We start from the raw sequence: 21,471 nt of genomic DNA on the forward strand, positions 1-21,471 counted from the left end.
CTCTCTGAGTTACAGTTCTCTCAAGACTAAGAAAGTGAGATCCAACCTCAGCATTCCTTGATCTATAATTTTATAATCATTATGATGCCTGAGAGAAAAGCAAGCCAGCAATTACAATATCCATTTTATGAATGAAGAAGCTAAAGTGTAGAGAGTTCATTCAATGGACTGACTAACATATTGTGAAGATAGCAGTAAAAATACTAACAACAACGGTAATAACAGCCATTTGAATAACTGAACCCTTACCATATGCCAAGGAGTGCCCTAAGCACATTACATATTATCTCATTCAATCTTCAAAGCAGTTTTATAAGGTAACTATTATTACTACCCTAGATTCGTAGATAAGGAAACTAAGGTCAGGACTCAAACCAGATTCCTAATTACTATTTGATGGTGTCTAGTTATATTATTTTTGCCCCACTTTGTGCTCTTTCATTTATTGATTGATCCCATACTTCTTTGAGAGCCTACAATATGCCAGGCACAGCACTCAGCCTGGGCATACAGTGGTAAACAATAAAGACAAGGACCCTGTCCCAAAGTAGCTTACAGACCAGTGTATCATTCAATGTCCCTAAGTCCCTAAGATCCTGGCAATCCTTAGGTCAGGGGCTCATGTGGGAATGGGTAGAGATCTAAGTTCACCATCACTAACTTTTTCCAGGTCTCCAAAAGGCAGTGTTATTTAGCAAGGCTCATTAAAGGAGCCACTTGACCTCAAGACATGAACTTCTTGTTTCCTTGACTTTTTTTTTTATTTTAACTCACAACCAGCCTTATTTTAGTTTGTACCCAAAAAAAAAAAAAAGAGAGAGAGAAAATAGTATACTTTTAATGAAGAAAAAGAAGAAGATGGGGACAAAGAAGCTGCAAAGTGGCTTTCTAAATTTCAGGCTGGCATTAAACCTATTCACATGATTCAAGCTCATTTACTTCTCTTGAAGTTGGGTGACAAGAACATATATTTCCCTGGAAAAGTAGCACACTAAAGCCACTGTAAATAAGGGCCTGAAAAATCATGCTTTTATCTACATGATGATTTATGAGATTCCCCATTTTCTCCAGCTGACTGAATCCACAACTCTGGACAGAGAGAGCTAGCCATGTTTCCATTCCAAACTCTATGATACGAATTCCAAACGTCATGTCTCTGAGTTCCAGCCCTGTGAGCCTCTCTGCTGTCTAGGCTTAAACTGGTTGATCTCCAGCACCCAGTTCAACATGAGGACAATAGAAGTGTCCTTTCCTTCCCCCAACATTTCTTACCCATACTGGATCTAGTGAATGATACTAACATACTCAACATCTATTGAGGCCCCATACAGAGGCCCAGGAGTCATCTGAGACATCTTTTTCTTATGAAGACTTGTCCTCATCCTGTCAACCATTTGATCCTTAAATTATGCTTACCCAGATTCCCTCAAATATATTCCTTCTTTTTACCCTAGGACCAGAATCCCTCCAACCTCTTCACTGATCTTCCTGCTTCCACCAATTGATCCCCATAATTTTTCCTATTGGGTCTATGGTGATTATTTTAAAGTCACAATCTGATTATAAAGGTCAAGTTTCTCAGCCTGTTTCATCAGTCTTAAATGTCCACACACTCTTGCTCCTTCTTGCCTCTGTGCAATTCATGTACCACTCCCTCTTTGTAGCACATATTTTTCCCATCTTCTATGCCTAATAATAACTTGTGTAGGACTGAATGTTTGGATTCTTTCAAAATCCATATGGTGAAAGACTAACCCTCCACTGTGATGGTTTTAGAAAGTGGGACATTTGGGGAGTAATTAGTTTTAGATGAGATCATCAGACTATAGCCCCTGTGATGGGATTAGCCCTCTTCAAGAAAAGAAAGAGCTTAGAGCTTCCTATATTTGACATCTGAAAACTAGGAAGAGAATCTTCACCAGACACCAAATCTGCTGACACCCTGATCTTAAAGTTCCCACCCTCCAGAACTTTGAGAAATAAATTTGTGTTCTTTAAGCCACCCAGTCTATGAGATCTTGTTATAAATAACACCCCAAACTGAGTAAAATACACATGCTCAATCTTCAAGACTTAGTGTAGGCCTCACCTCTTCCTGGAAGTTTCCGAATCCCATCCAGGATTGGTTAGGCACATCTGAATTGCAACTACAACCTCCCTACCATGGGATTCATCACATTGTCAGGTAAAATATCTATCAGCTTGGCTGTATCCTTAAAATGTATCCTTAAAGTTTAACACTTTGCTTAATCAATGGTAGAGTTCAGTAAGTGCTTATCAAGTGGATCAATAGATGGATGAACGAGGGAATGCATACGGGATCACTCACTACCCATCCTTCCCTCCACACTCCTTTCCTCTCTTCCAGAGGTAGCTTCTGAAGTAAAACATAGATAGACTTCAGTCCCCTATCATCTTGGTTTGCTCCTGATCATTCTATGACATGGAAGTCTCCATTGTTCTACAACACTGTGTAGTGTTTTTCAGGCTTTTATAAATCAATTGAAGAAATACATTTTAGGGGCGGAGCAAGATGGCAGAGGAGTAGGAGACCTAAATTTCATCTGGTCCCAGGAATTCAGCTAGATAGGGATCAAACCATTCTGGACACCTACAAACTCAACAGGAGATCGAAGATAAGAATAGCAACAACTCTCTGAACAGAAAAGCAACCACTTTCTGGAAGGTAGGATGTGCAGAAAAGTGAATCCGAGGCGATTTGGGGAGGATAGACGGTGGGGGAGGGGGCCTCCGTTGGCCTCTTCTGGCAAGTGATAGAGACCTGGAGACAAAATCGGAACTTTTAGAAGTCGACTCCACTGAGGGACGTCGCTCCAGTGGCTAAGTGGGGGGTGGAACCTTCTCTTGGGACTGTGGTCTCAGGACCCTCGGGGTCACAGAAAGACCGGGGCTGCCTGAATGTGGCAGAGCTCCCAGGTATCAGAGCAGGGAAGCCAGCTGCAGAGACGGAGCCAAGGAGCAGGCTCTCAGCTCGGGGTTGCCATAAACCATGATCTGCGGCACAGTCGGGCCACTGCTCTTCCAGCAGGGACCCAACAAGCAGCAGATCAGGGAGAATCCCCTTCCTCCCCCAGGAGGAGCGGTGCAGGAGGGCACCGCAGGGATCTGCTGGGTTTGGAGACTCCACACCGGGTCGGGTGCCAGGGATAGAAATGTTCGGTCACAGACCAGGTGAGTACAGAGTGCAGCCAGAGACCAAGGAGACAGGACTGATTGACTGCTTTTCTCTGGGGGCGCACTGAGGAGTGAGGCCGAGTTCTCGGCTCCTACAGGGCAGAGATTAGGAGGTTGCCATTTTCACTTCCATCCTCCAAAGCTGTACAGAAAGCTTCCAGGGAACAAATCTCTCGAGAGCAAACCCGAGCAGATTACTTAGCCAGGACTGGGCAAGAGCGGGGCAATTCCACCTCCAGCAAAGACATTTGGGAACCATAGCAACAGGCCTCTCCCCCAGAAGATCAGCAAGAACAGCCAGCCAAGACCAAGTTTACCGATCAATGAGAACAGCAGAACTCCAGCGCTAGGGGAATACTGCACATAGAATTCATGGCCTTTTTCCCATGATTCCTTAGTCTTCCGAAGTTAATTTTTGACTGTCCCTTTTTTTTAATTTCTCTTTTTCCCATTTTCTTTTTTTTTTAAAGATTTTATTTATTTATTTGAGAGAGAGAGAATGAGAGATAGAGAGCACGAGAGGGGGGAGGGTCAGAGGGAGAAGCAGACTCCCTGCTGAGCAGGGAGCCTGATGTGGGACTCGATCCCGGGACTCCAGGATCATGACCTGAGCCGAAGGCAGTCGCTTAACCAACTGAGCCACCCAGGCGCCCCTCTTTTTCCCATTTTCAACCAACATCTTATCATTCCCTTTTTTAAAAAATCTTTTTTTTATTTTTCATTTTTAGAGTCATATTCTATCCCTTCGTAGTAGTTACCCTTATTTTTGGTGTATAGATAGATAGATAGACAGATAGATAGATAGATAGATAGATAGATAAATAGATAGATAGATAGATATGATGTTCTCTTTTTAAAATTTTGAGATACAGTTTCTTCTAACAGATCAAAATATACCCTAAATCTCTAGTGTATGCCTTTGTTACAATCTCCTGCCTGATCACATTCTCTCTCCTTTATTTTTTTAAATCCTCTTCTTTCTTTTTTCAACCAACTTCTTACTTATCAATTCCTTTTATAAAATCTTTCATAATTTTCTTCTTTACAATCATATTCCATCCCTTCATCGTATTAAACCTTATTTTTGTACATATATTAGTTTTTCTTTCTTTAAATTTTTAGGAGGCACTTTCTTCTAACAGACCAAAATATACCCAAAATCTAGTGTGTGGCACTGATCTATGCACCAGCTGGATCATATTTGATCATATTCTATTTTTTGTTTTGTTTTGTTTTTGTTTGTTTTTGTTTTTATCTTTTTTTCTTTTTTTCTTCTTTTTTTCTTTCTTTCCCTTTCTTTTCCCCCATTTTCAGTGCTTTCTGATTGGTTCAGAGTATATTTTCTGGGGACGTTGGTAACCTGTTAGCATTCTGTTTTCTCACTCATTTGTTCTCCTCTGGACAAAAGGACAAGATGGAAAAAATCACCTAAACAAAAAGAACAAGAGGCAGTACCGACCGCCAGGGACCTAATCAATATGGACATTAGTAAGATGTTGGAACTAGAGTTCAGAATGATGATTTTAAAGATACTAGCTAGGCTTGAAAAAACCATGGAAGTTATTAGAGAAACGCTTTCTGGAGAAATAAAAGAACTAAAATCTAACCAAGTCGAAATCAAAAAGGCTATTAATGAGGTGCAATTAAAAATGGAGGCTCTAACTGCTAGGATAAATGAGGCAGAAGAGAGAATTAGTGATATAGAAGGCCAGATGATGGAAAATAAAGAAGCTGAGAAAAAGAGATAAAGAACTACTGGATCACGAGGGAAGAATTTGAGAGATAAGCGATACCATAAGATGAACAACATTAGAATACGTGGGATCCCAGAAGAAGAAAGAGAGAGAGGGGCAGAAGGTATATTGGAGCAAATTATAGCAGAGAACTTCCCTAATTTGGGGAGGGAAACAGATATCAAAATCCAGGAGGCACAGAGAACCCCTCTCAAAATCAATAAAAATAGGTCAACACCCCGACATCTAATAGTAAAACTTACAAGTCTCAGAGACAAAGAGAAAATCTTGAAAGCAGCTCGGGAGAAGAGATGTATAACCTACAATGGTAGAAACATTAGATTGGCAAGAGACCTATCCACAGAGACCTGGCAGGCCAGGAAGGACTGGCATGATTTATTCAGAGCACTAAATGAGAAAAATATGCAGCCAAAAATACTATATCCATCTAGGCTCTCATTGAAAGTTGAAGGAGAGATAAAAAGCTGCCAGGACAAACAAACACTAAAGGAATTAGAAAACATGAAACCAGCCCTAAAAGAAATATGGAAAGGGGTCCTCTAAGCAAAGAGAGAGCCTAAAAGCAACATAGACCAGAAAGGAACACAGACAATATACAGTAACAGTCACCTTAGAGGCAATACAATGGCACTAAATTCGTATCTTTCAATAGTTACCTTGAATCTAAATGGGCTAAATGTCCCAATCAAAAGACAAAGTTTATCAGATTGGATAAAAAACAAGAACCATCGATATACTGTCTGCAAGAGACTCATTTTAGACCCAAAGACACCCCCAGATTGAAAGTGAGGGGGTAGAAAACCATTTACCATGCTAAAGGACACCAAAAGAAAGCTGGGCTGGTAATCCTTATGTCTTTTAAACCAAAGACTGTAATAAGAGATGAGGAAGGACAAAATATCCTACTTAAAGGGTCTATCCAACAAGAAGACCTAACAGTTGTAAATATCTATGCCCCTAACATGGGAGCATCTAATTATATAAGCCAATTAATAACAAAAGCAAAGAAACACATAGACAACAATACAATAATAGTGGGGGAGTTTAACACCCCTCTCATTGAAATGGACAGATCATCTAAGCAAAAGATCAACAAGGAAATAAAGACTTTAAATGACACACTGGACCAAATGGACTTCACAGATAAATTCAGAACATTCCATCCCAAAGCAATAGAATACACATTCTCTCTAGTGCTCATGGAACATTCTCCAGAATTGATCACATCCTAGGTCACAAATCAGGTCTCAAATGGTACCAAATGATTGGGATCATTCCCTACATCATTTTGGACCACAGTACTTTGAAACTAGAACTCAATCACAAGAAGAAAGTCAGAAAGAACTCAAGTATACATGGGGGCTAAAGAGCATCCTACTAAAGAATGAATGGGTCAACCAGGAAATTAAAGAAGAATTACGAAAAAATTCATGGAAACAAATCAAAATGAAAACACAACTGTTCAAAATCTTTGGAATGCAGCAAAGGTGGTCCTAAGAGGAAAGTATATAGCAATACAAGCCTTTCTCAAGAAACAAGAAAGGTCTCGAATACACAATCTAACCCTACACCTAAAGGAGCTGGAGAGAGAACAGCAAATAAAGCCTAAACCCAGCAGGAGAAGAGAAATAAGAAAGATCACAGCAGAAATCAATGAAATAGAAACCAAAAGAACTGTAGAACAGATCAATGACACTAGGAGCTGGTTCTTTGAAAGAATTAACAAGATTGACAAAGCCCTGGCCAGACTTATCAAAAAGAAAAGAGAAATGACCCAAATCAACAAAATCATGAATGAAAGAGGAGAGATCACAACCAACACCAAAGAAATACAAACAATTATAAGAATGTATTATGAGCAACTATATGCCAGCAAATTAGATAACCTAGAAGAAATGGATGCATTCCTAGAGAAGTATCAACTACCAAAACTGAACCAGAAAGAAATAGAAAACCTGAACAGACCTATAACCACTAAGGAAAGTGAAGTGGTAATAAAAAATCTCCCAAAAAAACAAAGCCCGGGGCCAGATGGCTTCCCAGGGGAATTCTACCAAACATTTCAAGAAAAATTAATACCTATTCTTCTGAAACTGTTCCAAAAAATAGAAATGGAAGGAAAACTTCCAAACTTGTTTACTGAGGCCACCATTACCTGGATCCCCAAACCAGACAAAGACCCCATCAAAAAGGAGAATTACAGACCAATATCCTTGATGAACATGGATGCAAAATTTCTCACCAAAATACTAGCCAACAGTACATTAAAAGGATTATTCACCACGACCAAGTGGGATTTATCCCTGGGCTGCAAGTCTGGTTCAACATCTGCAAATCAATCAATGTGATACAATATATTAATAAAAGAAAGAACAAGAACCATATGATCCTCTCCATAGATGCAGAAAAAGCATTTGACAAAGTACAGCATCCTTTCTTGATCAAAACTCTTCAGAGTATAGGGATAGAGGGTACATACCTCAATATCATAAAAGCCATCTATGAAGAACCCACAGCAAATATCATTCTCAATGGGGAAAAACTGAGAGCTTTCCCCCTAAGGTCAGGAACAGGACAGGGATGTCCACTATCACCACTGCTATTGAACATAGTATTAGAAGTCTTAGCCACAGCAATCAAACAACAAAAAGAAATCAAAGGCATCCAAATCGGCAAAGAAGTCAAACTCTCACTCTTTGCATATGATATGATACTTTATGTGGAAAACCCAAAGGCTCCACCCCAAAACTGCTAGAACTCATACAGGAATTCAGTAAAGTGGCAGGATATAAAATCAATGCACAGAAATCAGTGACATTCCTATACACCAACAACAAGACAGAAGAGAGACAAATCAAGGAGTCGATCCCATTTACAATTGCATCCAAAACCATAAGATACCTAGGAATAGATCTAACCAAAGAGGCAAAGGGTCTGTACTCAGAAAACTATAAAGTACTCATGAAAGAAATTGAGGAAGACACAAAGAAATGGAAAAACGTTCCATGCTCATGGATTGGAAGAACAAATATTGTGAAGATGTCAATGCTACCTAGAGCAATCTACACATTCAAGGCAATCCCCATCAAAATACCATCCATTTTTTTCAAAGAAATGGAACAAATAATCCCAAAATTTGTATGGAACCAGAAAAGACCCCAAATAGCCAGGGGAATGCTAAAAAAGAAAAGCAAACCTGGCAGCATCAAAATTCTAGACTTCGAGCTCTATTACAAAGCTGCCATCATCAAGACAGTATGGTACTGTCACAAAAACAGACACATAGATCAATGGAACAGAATCGAGAGCCCAGAAATGGACCTTCAACTCATGGTCAATTAATCTTCGACAAAGCAGGAAAGAATGTCCAATGGAAAAAAGACAGTCTCTTCAACAAATGTTGGGAAAATTGGACAGCCACATGCAGAAGAATGAAACTGGACCATTTCCTTACATCACACACAAAAATAGACTCCAAATGGTTGAAAGACCTAAATGTGAGACAGGAGTCCATCAAAATCCTCAAGAACATAGGCAGCAACATTTTTTACCTCAGCCACAGCAACTTCTTCCTAGAAACATCGCCAAAGGCAAGGGAAGCAAGCGCAAAAATGAACTATTGGGATTTCATCAAGATAAAAAACTTTTGCACAGCAAAAGAAATAGTCCACAAAACCAAAAGACAACCGACAGAATGGGAGAAGATATTTGCAAATGACATATCAGATAAAGGGCTAGTGTCCAAAATCTATAAAGAACTTCTTAAATTCAACACCTAAAGAACAAATGATCCAATTAAGAAATTGGCAGAAGACATGAACAGACATTTTTCCAAAGAAGACATCCAAATGGCCAATAGACACATGAAAAAGTGCTCAACATCGCTTGGCATCAGGGAAATCCAATTCAAAACCTCAATGAAATATCACCTCACACCAGTCAGAATGGCTAAAATTAACAAGTCAGGAAATGACAGTTGTTGGCAGGGATGCAGAGAAAGGGGAATCCTCTTACACTGTTGGTGGGAAGGCAAGCTGGTGCAGTCACTCTGGAAAACAGTATGGGAGGTCCCTCCAAAAGTTGAAAATAGAACTACCATACAATCCAGCAATTGCACTATTGAAGTACAAATGTAGGGATCTGAAGGGGTACATGCACCCCGATGTTTATAGCAGCAATGTCCACAATAGCCAAACTGTGGAAAGAGCCAAGATGTCCATTGATAGATGAATGGATAAAGATGATGTGATATATATATAGAATGGAAAATTATGCAGCCATCAAAAGGAATGAAATCTTGCCATTTGCAATGACGTGGTTAGAATTGGAGGGTATTATGCTGAGTGAAATAAGTCAATCAGAGAAAGACATGTATCATATGACCTCGCTGATATGAGGAATTCTTAATCTCAGGAAACAAATTGAGGGTTGCTGGAGTGGTGGGGGGTCGGAGGAATGGAGTGCCTGTGTGATGGACATTGGGGAGGGTATGTGCCATGGTGAGCACTGTGAATTGTGTAATACTGTTGAATCACAGACCTGTACCTCTGAAACAAATAATACATTATATGTTAAAATAAAAAAAGAGAGAGAGAGAGAAGAAAATAGCAGGAGGGGAATAATGAAGGGGGGAAATCGGAGGGGAAGATGAACCATGAGAGACTATGGACTCTGAGAAACAAACTGAGGGTTCTAGAGGAGAAGGGGTGGGGGGATGGGTTAACCTGGTGATGGGTATTAAAGAGGGCACGTACTGAATGGAGCACTGAGTGTTATATGCAAACAATGACTCATGGAACACTACATCAAAAACTAATGATGCAATGTATGGTGATTAACATAACGTGATAATAAAAAAAAGAAATAAATTTTAAATCATAGTTCAAACCACTTACACACACACATACACACACCCCAAAACAAACAAAATAACACAAATAATATTCACCCTTATAGCATGCAACATATCTAGTATTTTCTATTGCTTTCTATTGTATTCTATTTCATTCTATTCTATATCATCTTTCATATGCTGGTTATAGTCCACTAATTGGTTTTCACTGCCCACTCTTTATGAACCACAGTTTGAAAAACTTTGTTGAAGAGTAAATTCCTAAATATATTGACCTCACACTTCTTTGAAGTAAAAGCTTAGAGTCATTCATTCAAGATTTGGCAACATTTCAAATAAGCTTATAAGATGTATGATTCTGAATAGCACCATTTTTTTTAAGTAGGCTCCATGCCTAGTGTGGAGAACAATGTGGGGCTTGAACTCATGACTCTCAGATCAAGACCTGAGCTGAGATCAACAGTCAGATGCTCAATGGACTGAGCTACCCAGGTGCCCCCTGAGTAGCACCACTTCTTAATGAATTTCAAGGAATAAATTAGTTGCATTATGTACCATAAATAATTAAATAAGTTTTTTCACTCTATAAAGTAGGACTGAGTAAGAAAAATAAATTGGGAAATGGTAGGCTAACAGTCACACCAATGATTGCATTAAATTTAAATGGCTAAACACTGTAATCAAACAGCAGAGATTATCAGACTGGATCAATAAAGGCAATATCCAACTGCATCTTGTCTACAAAAGGTGTACTTCAACATTAAAAAGCAGTTTAAAGTAAAATGACAGGAAAAATAGACTATGCAAAAAATAAACATAAGAAAACTGGTGAGGCTATATTAATATCACACAAAATAGATCTCAAGACAAGGACTATGGCCAAAGATAAATGTAACGTTTCATAGTGATAAATGAGGTAATTCATCAGGGAGACATAAAAATTTTAAATGAGTAAATTCCTAATAATGGAGCTTCAAAATACATGAAGCAAAATATAACAGAACGAGAGAAATAAATAAATCTATAATCATAGCTGAGGTTATAATATTGCTATTCAGTAATTGATTTTAAAAAACAGAAAAAATGATAAGGATACAAAAAATTTAAACAACACTGTCAACCAGCTTGACCTCATTGACATTTGGAGAAGACTACGCTCAATAACCACACAATTCATGCTATTTCTCAGGGAACAAGGAACATTCACCAAGATGGACCATATCTAAGACCATAAAGTAAATCTCAATAAATTTCAAAATAGTCAAATCTTATAGAACATGTCTTATGTTCATGACATGATCAATCTAAAATCAGTAGCAAATATATAAAAAATCTATAAATCCCAAAGAATTCCAAAATTGGAAAATAAACAGCACACTTCTAAGTAACCCATATGTAAAAAGAGAGAGAATAAGAGAGAGAGAGCAATTTATAGTTTCAAATGATTATATTAGAAAAGAAAAGTACAATTTCAGCAATCTAAGTTTCCAACATAAGAAACTCAAGAAAAATAAATTAGAACCAAAATAAATAGGAAAAAAAGGAAATTATAAAGATAATATAGAAATCAATAAAAACAGAAAATAAACCAAACAGAAAAATAACGATAAAACTAAAAGCTAGTTCTTTAAAAAGATGACTAAAATGGATAAAAGTCTACAACACTGATCAAGAAGGAGAACACAAATTTTAAAATGTCAAAAATGAAATTGGACAGCTACATGTAGAAGAATGAAACTGGACCATTTTCTTACACCATACACAAAGATAAACTCAAAATGGATGAAAGACCTAAATGTGAGACACAAATCCATCAAAATCCTAGAGGAGAGCACAGGCAGCAACCTCTTTGACCTCAGCCGCAACAACTTCTTGCTAGACATGTCTCCAAAGGCAATAGAAACAAAAGCAAAAATGAACTATTGGGAACAAAAGATCAGGTTGGGTGACTCATACCACCTGATATCAGGGCTTACTATAAAGCCACAATTATTAAGAACACATGGTATTTACATTGCTCAGTGGAACATAATAGACCAGATATAGAATTATAGATATATAGTAAATTCAATTGATTTTTGGCAAAGATGCCAAAAGAATTTAATGAAAAACCTTTCAAAAATTAGTGCTAGAACTGGATAAATGTATGGAAAAAAAAATAACCTCAACCTCTACTTCACACCCCATGCATACACACACACCCTCTCATATACAAATTAATTCAAGTTGGACTAAAGACCTAAACAAATAGTTTAAACTGTAACAATTTTAGGGAAAAAGGTAGAAAAATATCATCCCAGCTTTGGAAAAGGCAAAAATCTCTTAGGAAAGACAAAAATTACTAATCAAAAAAGAAGAAAACTGATAAATTAGAACTTTATCAAACTTCTAAAATTTCATTCATCCAATGAGACTTTTCAGAAAATGAAAAATCAAGCCAGAGACTGAGAAAAATATTCAGAAGACATATAACTTATGAAGAGCTTATTTCTGAAATACATTTTTAATCTGTCCCAATCAATAAAAAGATAAACAACCAAAAAAATGGTCAAAAGACTTGGATAGTTCACAGGGGGTATAGAAATGGCCAATAAACACATTAAAAGTGCTCAAGATCATTAGGATTCAAGGAAATAAAAATTGAAACCACCATGAGATACCATTTCATACCCATTAGAGTGGCTAAAATCAAAAAGACTGAGAACACTATAAGTCAGAGAGGAAGTGGACAACCAGAAGTCTCACACATTGCAGGTGGGAATACAATCATTGTAAATCAGCAAATAGTAGTACTTGTAAATCAGTCTGGAAGTTTGTCTACACCTATATGTACTCTACGATGCCACAATTCCACTCCAAGATATTTACCAAAGAGAAAAATATATATCTGCAAAAAAGACCTGTAAAAGATTATTGATGGAAATTTTAATCATAGTATTCAAAAACTGGAAATAACTCATATGTCTGCCAACCATAAAAGAGATTTAAGAGTGGTATAATCACATATACAACAATATGGATAAATCTCAAAACATTTTAATTAAAGAAGCTAGACACAAAAGAATATATACTATGAGCTTCCATTTATGTGAAGTTCAAGAACAAGCAAAACTAATGGATGGTGATGGAGGTCAGAGGAGTGGTTGTCTATGGCAGTGAAGACTGATTTGAAAGGGGCATGAGGGAATTTTCTGGGATGATGGAATTTTCTATATCTTAAAGTGTATGCATTTGTCACAACTCAGTGGATTATACAATTATGTTCTATGCAGTTCACAGGATATAAATTTCATCTCAATAAAAAAAAAGTGCAGAGACTTCATTGTATTTAGCTGAACAGGCAGTCATTTTATCTGGAGCATAATATTCAAGATGACATAATAAGAGCCCCTACATGCAACCATGCCTAAAACTAATGCTACCTCTGGACATGAACCAATAAATGCCCTCTTTACTTAAGCTACTTTGTGTTGAATTCATGTCACTTACAATTAAACAGATTCTAACATGGAAATTAGTTCCTGAAAGTGAGGTGCTACAGGTGACAGGCCTTAAAAATGTGGAACGGGGTGAGTCTCCATGAGGTGGGGGACCATGGGAATTCTTCCTTGTCTATATAGGAAGTTGGGCAGGTCTTCTCATTAGAAGCAAGAGATTAAACTACCATGGAATGTCTATTAGGACTTAGGTCACTTGTCTACCACAGATGGAGCTTTGGAGGACCTGGCTCAATAATATCAGAATGTCAGGAGCTGTTGACTACTACTTGCTGCTTTCAGTGAGGTAGGTCTCACCTGTCCCCCTCCTACATATACACGTGCAAAGACAAACTTTGGTTGAGCTAGCCCATCTGAAAGCAGAAAGGAAATGTCAAAGGGCTTACTGAGAAGTCCTTTATGCTCATAGCTAATGACCCTAGATGGCTGACAATCAGGTAATCATGTGCCTGGCAGGTTTGCAAAAGTCAAATCCTCCATCCCTAAATAATGTCAGAAAAAAACAAAAGCAGGAGATAGAAAAGATCTGGGAATGATGCCAGCTGAGACTCAGGACAAGCTAAGGAACTGGGATAAAGCTGACTTTTGGGTCCCCTGCACCCACTTGCAGTTTCCTCCCACCACCCATCCCACCTCCCACCCTCGCCATTTCCACTGACCTTCACCATAAAGAGCCAGCCAGTAAAACAAGCCTAGGATCCAGAAGGGGGTCCATCCAGCACAGCATTTTAGAGCAAAAGGCCAAGAGACCAAGGGGCTGGACACAGTACTACCATGTTTCTGTAAGAGGCAAAAGCACTCAGGCTAAGTCCAGGTTCAAGAAGCACAGCAACAGGGAGCTCTGTGCTGGTTACCAGGCCACTGAGTTTGCAGAGTTGTAACAGGCTACCATCCAATCAAAGTCCTTTAAGGGAGTCATACTGACAAGAAAACTCTAGTTCCCATAAATAAAAGGTTGTGATTGCTCAAATTTTAGAGCAAACTGGAGGTTGTGGGACACATACCAGTGAGAACCAGGGGCCCACAGCAGTGTCCTAGGGAAAGTCCCTAAAACATTCAACAAAGAAGTCCATCCCAAGTGCCCACCCAGTGGGTTGAATGGTGGCCCCCAAAAGATATGTCCTATTTCCTGGAAACTGTGAGTATTAACATTATTTGGAAGAAAGGCCTTTGCAGATGTGGTTAAGAATCTTGAGATGAAGAAATCATCCTGGATTATCTGAGTGGGACCTAAATCCAACAACAAATGTCCTTAGACACACAGGGAGACAGAAAGAAGACAGACATAGAGAAGCAGCAATGTGAAGACTGAGAGATAGGAGTGATGTGGGCCTCAAGCCAAGAAAACCAAGAAATACTGACAGCCACAAGGAGCTGGAAGAAGAAAGGAAGTCTTCTTTTCTCCAGCCTCCAGAGGAAGTGAAGCCCTTCTTATACCTTGATTTTGGACTTCTGGGCTCCAGAACTGTGAGAGAATAAATTTCTGTCATTTTTAAGCCACCCAGTTTATGGTAAATTGTTACAGCAGCCCAAGGAAACTGGTAAGTTCTCTTGTAGATGTGGACAAGGAAGATTCTCCTGAAGAGCAGGATGAAACAGCTAGCTGACAAGCCAGCCTAGGCACTCCCTCCATGGCCAGGGTTAGGAGGTTTTGCTGGAACTATCCTACTGCCCTCACAGTGTTCCCCCAGTGGGCCAAGAATGTCCAGGGATACCAGAGTCTGTGTCACCCACAGCTAAATTTCCTCCCTCCCTGGGGACAGACTTGGTGAGTCCATCCCTAACCTCAACATCCGGATGCAGAGCTGGCACAAACCTCTTAAATCAGAGCCACAGGCACTAGTGGCCTGTGATTAAGTACATATTACTGAGTAAACCTATTAAAATAATTTTTAAGACTTGGAAAATATTCCAGAAATATACACACATGCTCTTTATAGACTCCACTTTGATTTTGTTGTGAATAGACTTACTATGACATCTGAGTTAATTCTTCCTTCACAGAAAAAGGTCTGGAGAGAAAGCCAGGAGAGTTGGGATCCAGCACCTCTGCCAGTTCTCACTGCAACTGCTGGCAACACCCTTGCCCTCGCTGGGCATCAGTCTCGCCAGGTGTGAAACCAACAGTGTGGGTTAGATATCCTCCATGTGCTCGCTCCGCTGCATTCTGCAGTGGTGTCTCTGGGTGATCTCTTTACATCTGTGAACATCACCTCCAAATCTTCACAGAGGTGGGAATGACAACCCAAGCTCCAAAGGGATGAGGTAGAACCTAATGAGACGTGCAAATACAAGAGTCTGGGCAATGGGGAGCTCTGATCAGAAGCCATCACTATTGCTAAGGAAAGGAGACGGGAGAGGACAGTTTGGTGGTCTTGCTCCCCTTGTGGAAGTGGGAGGAGGGTGGGGAGAAGTAAGAAACCATCTTTGCTTTTCCTAAGCAACACGGAAGCCTTGGAGACTACAGCTGGCCCGTGGGCAGCTTTCACTTAATGAGAAAGCAGATACAGGTGGGGCTGTGTGGTAGGACAGGCACTGGGTAAGCACCAGAGTCACCTGAAGGGCTTTTAAAAACACAAATTGCTGAGTCCTACCCTAGAGTTTCTGATCCAGTAGGTCTGGGATGAGGCCCAAGAAACTGCATTTTTAACAGGTCCTCAGGGTATGATAATGCTGTTGGTTCAGAGACCACAGTTTAAGTATCACTGCCCTGGATTGTCATTCAGCCAGCATCTATTAGGCACCTGTGAAGTGCCTGCCAGTTCTGCGGAATCAGAGTCAGTGTGCCTGTTCTGTGACCCAAGTCTGCCATTAATTAATTGTGTGTGGCTCCTGGACTCATTTCTCATCTGTAAAATGGGTAGATTTAAAACTTTTATGAGAAAATCTCTGAAGAGAAAAAAAGCACCATGTAAGGGCAACATCCAACTTCGTGTATCCTTTCTACCACTTTTCCAATGGAGTCTCCAGGACCAACATTTTGGAGAACACATGAGAAAGACAGGGAATGCACACCAGTCTGTCCCATGTCAGGGATTCCATGTCCAGGTATCATTATACAGGACAGTTTCTTTAATCCCACTGCATCCTCCCAAATTCTGTGACATCTGTACTGTGATCCCATATAACAGGTAGGGAAACTGAGGCTTGGAGAGGTTAATTTTCTTGCTTCCTAGCTCAGATATGACAAGGTTGGGGTTCCACCAGGCTGCCAGGCTCCAAACCCCAAGTTCTTTCTGTTTTTCCATGCTCCATTTCATCTGTAAATTGTGGACAGCATTGTCATCAGGGTTAAATGAAATAGGATGTAAAACCCCCAGGTCTTTGCAGGGTTCCCTGTAAGTATTCACCACCCTACTTCTCTCTTTCTCTCCAACACTCTCTGGCCATGGCAGGTGATCCCTCCAAGACATTGATGCCACCATGGTGTTCCAGAACAGAGAGCGACAGAAGGTCCTTCTGCTAAACAGATGACTCGAGCCTTGGAGCCCAAGCCCAGTGAGCATTCCAGTGCAGCAGGAGCTCTGTGAGCAGGGCATGCCATAAGAATGTGCTTCAGGCACTCACAAGGGACTGATTCTTGGAGGGGTGAGTGGGGCTGGACCCTCTCAGAAAGATGGGAATTGAACAGTTTTAGAGAAGAGGCAGGATGATTCATGAAGGGGACTGGGGAAGAAAGACAGAGGCAGGGGCCAGTGAGTTCTGATGACAGAGCCAAAGCATAGAGGAGCCATGAACTTGCTCAGCAGGAGGAACCTGGGATAGACAAAGGATGGGATGTGAGAATTCACAATTTAGGCAGTGATGCAGATTGCAGCTAACCTCATCAAAAATCTCAAGCTTAAACTTCATGGCTATCACTTCCTGATTTCCTTTGGTGATGTTTGTATTTTACTACAAGGGCAAGAGTTAGCAAAGCAATACCCCCTGGCAGAGAAGGTCCTGAGGACCAGGAGCAGAGGTCATACTTGCAGACCTCAGGGTCAGACTGGGAGGAACTCCACCCTGCACCTTCCTGTAGCTGAGTTGGTGCACTTGGTCATAGGGGAATCGGTTGCACTCCAGGCTTTCAAAGATCTTCCACAAGTGAGAAACTGCATATGGTACAAATGGGCTGCAAGGAACAGAACCAAAGGGAGATGGCAGGACTGAGGTAGGCACAATCAGGCCAGTTGGCCCCAGACTGCACTCCCAATTCTGCTGCTCTCTCGCTGAGTCCCTTGAAGCCTTGACTGAAAAAGAAGATGATACTCACCAATAGTGACAGGGGAAGGAGAAGTAATGCTTTTGAGCACTGGGCCCCTGCTGTATCCCACAGCTCGGTCTAGCTGGTTCCTCTCTTTGCCTCAAAAGCCCAAAAGAAGAATCTGAGAATGATCCATCTCTGGGTCCCCCAAGCACCTCCCAAGTGCCTACTGTGGTAGTTGTCTTATTGTACAGGAGAGAGAAATGCAGGAGGAACCACAAGAAAAAGGCAAAACCATCTTCCCAGGTCTTGGCTTGATACCATCTGTCTTAGCTTGGGCTGCTATAACAAAAATACCACAGGCTTACACAGCAAACATTTATTTCTTACAGTCTGAAGGCTGAGAAGTCTGAGATCATGTTGCCAACAGAGTCACTGTCTGGTGAGGGCTCGCTTCCTGGTTACACACAGCAACCCACTTGCTGTGTCCTCACATGATGGAGAAAGTGAGCCCTAGTCCCTTTCTCTTCTTATAAGGGCACTAATCCCATCATGACCTCATCTACACCCAATTACCTCCCAAAGACTCCTCCTCTGAATACCCTGCACTGGGGCCTAGGGCTTCAACACATAATTTAGGGGGCACATAAACATTCCATCCATAGCATCATCTCCAACAGACTCCATTCCAAAAGCAAGTGAGCCCAACTCATGGAATCACTCACAGCTCTTAGGAGTTTCCAAAAGAGCAATGAAAAGAGAATTTCTAACTCAGGGGAATTGCTCCATTTAAAGCTGGTGCTCTGGGGCCCTGGGGACTGACCAACTAGAAGCTGCGGAGTTAGAGAGGGGAGGGGCTACAGAGTCTCCTAGACATCACTAGGTTTTAGAAAGCACTCTCAGTGTCTCCCCAGGGTCAAGATGAAATATGGTTCCTGCCCTCAAAGCAACCTACAGTCTGGCTAGAAAGACTGGCAATAGGAGAACCAGATAGGAGTCACTGTTGGGAACATAGACACCCAAGTGGTCCCATCCCATTCAAGAACCAAAGCTCAGAAGCTACAAGTAACTGAAGGGGAATTTATTTTAATTGCTTCCCTTGAGGAATATCAGACTGAATGCAGCACATGTCACCCTATCACTCTTACCCCTCTCCTCCAGCTCCAACCTCAATCTCCTTCTCTCTTACCTACTTCAACTTCCACATCCCTCCTGCTCCCCATCTTCAGCCTTGTTTTGCATGAATGAGACCCACCCTTGCCCATGAACCCATAGTCTAAGACCTTCTCCCCACCATGAGGGTTCTGCATCACTGAAGTCACCATATCTGATGGGAAAGAAAACAGCTGAACAAGTGACAGCCAGAGACCAGATTCTAAATTGCCCCTGAGGGTGAGAAAGAGCTGTAAGGCTGAGAATACTTGCAAGTTAATCAATTTTTCCCCAGCACAGATGGAACTGTGGTTGTGCTGCTTCATTTCAGAACTCCAGACCTGAGACAATGAGGAAGTCAGCCTGGATTAGCCTTGAAGACAAGAGGGTGGAGGGAGTGAGGGAGAGAGAAAGAGATTATTCCAAAGTGGGGGTGGTAAATGCAGCCCACAGCTGTACCCAAGATTGATGGAGCATGATGGCCCATTTATACACCCAGTGACAGGCAGCCTCCAGGGAAGTGCTGTGTTTTGTGTGGTGATCAGTGCTCTGCTGAAGCAGCAGACTAGGGCATGCCTCCCTGGGCAGCCACTGCTAGGATCTTCCTGAGTGTGGATCCAACAGGACTGCTGGGTAGGGTCAGGGTAACCTGCAGTCCCTTCTGAGAGAATCAGCAGAAGGCACAGGGCCAACCCAAGGTCTGATGAACTGGTGCTTATTGGATAGCAGGGAGTAGGTGGAGTTATTCAAAGTGAACCCTCTGCTCAGGCATCTGGACCCTTCACATGGAGTCCCTCCTGTATGCTGGGCCAAGGCCCTGAAGCTCTCTCTGTGCAAGGTGCCAAGTGTCCACGAGGGCTCGGATGCAGGTCCCTGACTGTATGTGAGCCACTTCTCAAGGACCCTGCTGGGTCTCCAGGCACACCCTCCTGCAGTTTTCATAGGTGCTAACAAGAACATCACCTGCTCTACCAAACAGTGCTCCACCCACTCATGTTCTAAGCTGAAACCTCAGCCTTCCATTCTGGGACAAACACTGTGGCCCTCGTTTACAGGTCATCAATGTTTTACCAGACAAATTCCATGACGCTGTTCGAATGTTTGCTAACCTATGACAACAGTCTTGTATTTTTTTATGTGTTGAGAATAAGGCTGTGGTCCCTGAGGGCTAGATGGTGAGCATCTCCTCTTATTCTTCCCTGCCAGACAGCATTCATAGCATCAAAGTCTTAATTTTAAATAGGTCTTTTTCCCCATCATTCTCCAGCTGGCCCTCAGAGCCCTTCTGTCTATCCTCTAAGAAAGAATCCCTCCAGCTAGCAGCTCTTGATTCACTGCAGGACCTCCTCACCCTTCCCTGGCACTTAATTCATCCATCCATCCTGATCTGTTCAACCTATCATGTCCCTGGGCCTCAATCCAATCAGCCCATCCAGCCTTAAGCCTTCATACTAGCAGATGAGCCCCATGTTGCAAAGTAACAGCCAGGAAGAAGATCACTCTGCCCACGCCCACCCAACCTCAATCCTAACATATGCCCTGAACTGGCTCACATCCTCCATATTTGCTTTTCCCCCAAAGGTCTTATTCTATCAAGCTCTAGACCCTGGATTCAATTCTAAGCCATAGTGCAACACTTGGTTCATCACATGGCCCTGCTCCTAGAACACTGGATATCACTTAGCTGTGTATCATCATCATCCTCCTGGCTGCATCTGCTTGTGGCCACACCAGGGAACAATCTGGGCCCAGGTGCCCAGCCTATCCTGCTCTTCTACATGGCTGGTGTTCCCATCACATCAGATCCCAGACATTGCCTTTGCTTACAACAGCCCTCCATCATTCACTCACCACCTCCATCCCTAGCCAGGCCCCCTTCTTGAGCCTTCATCAGCCCTCCCCTTCCTCACTAATCATCCCAGGAATGACTTGGAAAACAGGTGGCAGTAGACATATTGAGTGTCATGTGGTGTTCCTACATTAACTGCCTTGTACACACCAAACCTGTTCACTTTGGTAAGGGAAGCTGAGTTGCACAAACCCAGCCTTGCCTGGGTTGGCTGTGTTCACAGCACAAAGTATGCCCATATTCTGGGATAGTAGCCATGGTTGTTGGCATTTATTGAGCATGGATCCTATGCCAGAACAGCACAATATGTTTCATACACAATATCTCATTCCATCCCCACCACCATCCTATGGGGTTCATTTCCTATGAGCCTCATAGAAAATGGAAACTTATAGCAATTGAGTGGTTTGCTGGCATCACACAGCCAAAGCTCATTTCCAGCCCATCTTTGTCCAGGCCAAGCCCTGAGCTCTTTTAATATATAGGGTCTCATTTGATATTTATCATATCCTCCTTAAAGGTAGCTATACTTATTTCTTTCTTCAACAAGTACTTGTTTAGTGCCAATAATGTGCAGGTTACCATGCTAGGTGTTAGACATTAGGGATGGAACATGTCAACACCCCACCTCCCATGCTGTCAGGAATGCTTAGTCAGAGGACCCTGTATATCAAGGCACAAATAAGAGACAAGTAAACAGATAGATGATACAACCTCCAGAGGCATGAAGAAAATAAAATCTGATGGAGATGTAATTGATGATAGGAAGAAGGAAGGAACTCTTTAAGAAAGGTGGTGAGTGAAGGCCTATCCAAGCAAAGGATACTTCAGCCAGACATACACATATTTCTGGGGAGAGATGGATATTTCAGTAATTCCTATGTGCAGAATCTTATGTGCATTCCCCTTGTGCAAAATCCCCAAAGCCAGGAAGGCTTAGCATGATAGGGAAACAAAAAGGAAGCCAGTAGTTGACATATGAGGAT

The sequence above is a fragment of the Eumetopias jubatus genome, unplaced genomic scaffold, assembly GCF_037043125.1.
Source record: "Eumetopias jubatus isolate StellerSeaLion01/CBP00866 unplaced genomic scaffold, mEumJub1_p1.0 scaffold_3, whole genome shotgun sequence".
NCBI classification, from domain to species: Eukaryota; Metazoa; Chordata; class Mammalia; order Carnivora; family Otariidae; genus Eumetopias; species Eumetopias jubatus.